The following is a 5,137-nucleotide window of genomic DNA, read 5'->3' as shown; positions in this document are numbered from 1 at the left end:
AAAAGCGTGTCATTGAATTCCTCTGTGCAGAAAATACTGCACCCATTCACATTCATTCATGCCTGCTGAGTGTTTACGGAGACCAAACAGTGAGCACAGTGGGGCCATGGGTGGTGCATTTCAGCAGTGGTGACAATGACAGTGGGTCACCTCTGCTGGTGCAGACTTTTATGAGTGTGGCGTGCAGGCTCCTGCTCATCACTGTTGAAAATGCATAGCTAACAGTGGTGAGTGTGTTGAATAAAAGTGTTTTGCGGCTGAGAATTTGCTCTATTAAATAGTGTTATTGTACTTTTTGTATCTGGTAGGGAAAAAAATAGGAGGCATGACTTTTGGAGCAAGCCTGTTTATATGTCTAGCTGATCCTTGGTTTGAAAACAACAATTTTTGGAAACCAACACTGTAGATCCACAGAAAATAATTATTATTTTTCTTTACAGCTTGTTGGGGATAATGCATATCTACAATCAACACGTGCAAGGAAGAAAAATCAGACTGTACCCAGCAGAAAGATTCTCCCATAATTGCCCAACCTCTTCTGGTGAAGAGCCTGGGATGTGTACTGTCACACAGCATTTTGCAAGAGGTTTGATTTGCTCACTGCATTTCCTGTCCTCTTCTGAGGAATTCAGGGAGCTCCCGGGCTGGAAATGTACGGCAGCAAGACGGGCAGATCTTGTTTGGGGTGTGCTGGACTGCACAGCAGAAGGGATGAAGTGGCCTCTGTGATCCTTTCCAAACCTGTTTCTTAGGACTGTGACAAGAGACTGAAATGTGAACCTCATGCTAACGTGTAATGCACACCTTGAGCACAAATGGAAAACTTGAAGGAGGAAAAAAAAAAAAAAAAAAAAAAAAAAGTTTTAGTATACTTTTTACACTGAAAACACTGAAAATGACTTCACCTCCTATATTTTCTTCCTCTTTTTTTTTTTTTTTTTTTTTTTTCTCAGCATATTACCTCATTAACAAAGTTTCAATGAATTCAAGGCAATGGAAAAGAGGAACAGTTTGCTCTCTTGCAGCAGTGATAAAATGTGTCGCCTAATTATTTTTTTTCCCACATTTGCTTTAAATCAACGAAGAGCTTTAAATAAAAACCTTTACAAGCTAAACAACAGACATCAAATATTTTGAGAATGAAACTCATCAGAAAGGCCCATTCCCTGGGCAAAGCGCTCAATCAGTTTAATTTTTTTTCTTACTGAAAATGTGGGTGGTTTTCAAATACAGGAAAGAAAACATGATGGCTTGTGGTGATTCTTTCCACCAGAAAGATGCAGCTTTAAGGGCTTTTGGTTTCCAAATACCTACACCCACAGGAGTGGCCTCGTCTGTTGTAGAAGGCAATGCCTGATTAGTTGTACAAGTCAAATTAAATGGCAATAATAGCACACAGCAGTTGATGCGTGTTGCAGTGGAAGCTTTGTGTCAGCAGGGTAATTAATATGGCAGCTGTCTCCCAGGCTGCAGCACTGTGGTTTTTAAATATGCAAAATGCTGCTGTGTAAAAGAAGGGAAAAAATCTGTTCTCTACATCCCTGGTGGATAGGGCAAGAAATAGACTTAAATCACATCAAAGATGTGAACTCAACTCTTTACAAGGGTAGATAATGGTAGAATAGGGCAGAACAAGGGGAAATGGTTTTAAGTTGAAGGAGGGAAGATTTAGGTTGGATGTCAGAGGGAAGTTCTTTACTATGAGAGTGGTGAGGTGCCAGAACAGGCTGCCCAGAGAGGCTGTGGATGTACTGTTCCTGGAGGTGTTCAAGGCCAGACTGGATGAGGCCCTGGGCAGCCTGGTCTGGTATATTTAATGGGGAGGTTGGTGGCCCTTCATGTGGCGGGGGGGGTTGCAGCTTCATGATCCTTGAGGTCCCTTCCAACCCTGGCCATTCTGTGATTCTGTGATTCTGTGTGAAGGAAATTCTCTCTGGCACTGAAGGACAACTCCGGGGTACACTGTCAGAGTCAGGAAGGACAAGATAGGGCAATGCAAGCCCATAGAAAGAGCATGTTGAATTTTTCTTGGAGCAGAGGATAGAAGATGTCCTACCAAGGACTTTATCCAGCTCTGAGATCTTGTTGCATGGCCAAATGTCTTGCTGGGAGCTAAAGTCTTTTTCTATCCCTATTTTAGAGATGGGTGGCCCAATGTATTGTGTAATGAATTTGTATTCATTGTATACAATGCCAATGTCACTCTTGTCTTCAGAAAGGTCAAGAAGGAAGATCCAGGTAATTACAGGCCAGTCAGCCTCACCTCTGTCCCTGGAAAGGTGATGGAACAGCTTGTGCTGGATGCCATCTCCAGACAACTGGAAGAGAAGGATGTTATCAGGAGTAGTCAGCATGGGTTCACCAGGGGGAGGTCGTGCTTGACCAACCTGGTAGCCTTGCAAGCTGTGCTGCCACTCAGCAAGACCTGGACAGGCTGGAGAGCTGGGCAGAAAAAAACCGGATGAGGTTCAACAAAAGCAAGTGTATAGTCTTGCATCTACAGAGGAATAATAGCATGCCCCAGTGTGGAGGGCAAAGTGGCCAGACTCTTTTCAGCAGTGTGGAGACAGGACAAGGGGAAAGGCCAGAAACTGCAGCATAGGAAGTTCCGCACAAATCTGTGCAAGAACTTCTTCATGGTGGGGGTGGTGGAGCACTGGAACAGGCTGCCCAGGGAGGTTGTAGAGTATCTCCTTCTCTGGAGATATTCAAGACCTGCCTGCACACCTACTTGTGCAACCTGGTGTAGGGAGCCTGCTTTGGCAGGGGGGTTGGACTTGATGATCTCTGGAGGTCCCTTCCAACCCCTATGATTCTGTGCTTCTGTGCTTCTGTAGGATGAGGAGATTCCTGGTGGTCTTCTCCAAAAGTGTTCACATTTCTGGGGTTTCCTTTCCTTCTCGTTGCTCCTCTGCCAGGTTCCCAGGCCAATTTGCATTCTCTCAATCCACTTGTGAGGAAATCCCAGCATCGCACCTAATCTTCCACTGCAGGAGCAGGCCATAAGAATGATGGAGTGGAGAAAGTTTCATCTCAAGTACATCTCAAGGAATGTACTGGGCAAAATTTGTATCTCATATCCTCAAATACCAAAAGAGACGCACTGAATGAGTACTCTTCATCCTTAATGAGCACGTTTCATCCTCATTTCATCTAAATAACTGGTCTAATGTTGGGTCTGGAAGAGACACATCTCAAACACCCATAGCCAAGAACACAACGTGATGGGATAAATGAAGAATCACAGAATCATTTGAATTGGAAGGGACCCATAAAGGTAATCTAGTTCAACTCCACTGTAGTGTACAGGGACACCTACAGCTAGATTAGGTTGCTCAGAGCCCCCATCCAGCCTGACCTTGAGTGTCTGCAGGTATGAGACATCCATCACCTCTCTGGGCAACCTGTGCCAGTGCCTCACCACCCTTATTGTAAAAAACTTTTTCCTTATATCATATCATAGAATCATAGAATGGCCTGGGTTGAAAGTGACCTCAAAGACACTCTAGTTTCAACCCCCCTTGCCAGGGGGATGGGGCATCCACAACCTCTCTGGACAGTGTGTTCCAGCGCATCACCACCCTCTAACTGTCCAGTCTACATCTTCCCTCTTTTAGTTTGAAACTATTTCCCCTTGTGCTATCATGACAGATTCTGTTAAAGTCTGTCCCTTTCTTTATTGTAGACCCCCTTTAGATACTGAAAGGCCGCTCTCTCCAGGCTGCACAGCCCCAGCTCTCTCAGCCTGTCCTCATAGGGCAGTGTTCCATCCCTGGGATCATTTTGGTGGCCCTCTTCTGGACGCACGCCACTAGGTCCATGTCCCTTCTGTGCAGAAGACTCTACATCTGGACGCAGTGCTCCATCGGTGAGCAGCCCAGGAGGAGGCAAAGGGGTGGGGAGGCGGGTGGTACCGAGGAGGAGGAGGAAGAGGCAGCGAGGGCAGTTCCGGCAGCGGGGCGGGGGCGGCTGCGGCACAACGGAGGTGATCTGCTCTCAAGCCATACCAAGCCGATCTGAGCTGATCCGGGCTGAACCAGGCTGCTCGGAGCTGCGCCGATCCGATCAGCACGGAGCCGACATTCGCTGAGAGGACATCAGGTATGGGAGGCTGGGTGCTCCGGTTCCGGCTGAGACGCGGTGTCAGAGGGATGCTTGTTCTCAGCGTGCTGCTTCAGCTCTCAGTTCTCATTCTGTCGCAGGGTTTTAAAGCCGTCTTTTGCAAGTGTTTGTGGTTTCAGAATCACATTTTCCTGCCTTTAAAAAGTGTTGTTTTCTCCCTGGTGACATCGTGTGACACACAGAAGAGGGGAAAAAGAGAAAAACAATGAAAACTGATTATAACCAGAGTGTTATTCAACACCATGTAAACAAACTGGGGAAAAATAGGGGGGAAAATATTTTCCCCTGCTACGTTCTTTGATGTATTTAGGTGTTTTGTGGCATTAGCAGTACGTAGTAAGAGATAGAAGTTCAGTTTTACAACTGTTAATATATCTAATTATCTGAGTAAATAATTTTGGATCAAATGTGTAATATTCAACAGACCAACTCTGCTAAGTTTTAAAGCAGACTTGAGCAGTAAAGACTAGTGAGCCATCTCCATCCCTCCTCTGCTGCACAGTGTTGTGAGTTCTCCTGAAGAAGGGGGCTCAAAAGCTCAGCCTGACTGCCTGGCCTTGGTTCTGTTCCCTGCACGGATGCTGAATGATAATGGAGTTAAACTCTGGGGTGTAACCAGATCCTTTTTAATGAAACCTTGTAAAAGCGTTGCAGCTCACTTTCCAGCTGTACTTTTCCCTAGCCTCCAGTAATGTGATACTTTCAGGAACAGAAAGCTTTTTATGGACCCTTTTTAAAATTCTCACAAATGAAATAACAGTGGCAAAGAAAATGACTCCAGCAGCTGAAAGCCACTTAATTGAATCATGCTAATAGCAGGTTATTTAGTAAGGTTACCAGAGCAGGAAGAGAGAAAGTTTCACTGAACTTGCTATTAAAAAGAAAAAAGAAATGTTGGGAAGGAAGAAGTAGAACTACGTACGGTGAATAGAGCATTGTTCTGACTTTCATATTTTTAAACAGGCAAATCCTTGAGATCCTGAGGTTGTCCTACTCTCCTCTCCTCTCCTCTCCT

General features: G+C 45.3%; 1 protein-coding gene across 2 annotated transcripts in view; it reads left to right on the top strand.

The window, feature by feature from the left end:
* Positions 1–3,959: 3,959 nt before the first annotated feature.
* The window catches only part of PRKCQ (protein kinase C theta), a 48,666-nt gene continuing 47,488 nt past the window's right edge, over positions 3,960–5,137 (top strand). For both annotated transcript variants that reach the window (XM_042816090.1, XM_042816089.1), the window contains exon 1: positions 3,960–4,101. The gene's annotated coding sequence lies outside the window, so the exon portion shown is untranslated. The remainder of the gene's footprint in view (positions 4,102–5,137) is intronic.

This window comes from Centrocercus urophasianus, unplaced genomic scaffold (assembly GCF_019232065.1).
Source record: "Centrocercus urophasianus isolate 14NV4802_14NV808 unplaced genomic scaffold, USGS_Curo_1.0 seq_15, whole genome shotgun sequence".
Lineage (NCBI taxonomy): Eukaryota > Metazoa > Chordata > Aves > Galliformes > Phasianidae > Centrocercus > Centrocercus urophasianus.
The sequence above is the reverse complement of the archived record's forward strand: the minus strand, read 5'-3'. Positions and strand labels throughout refer to the sequence as shown.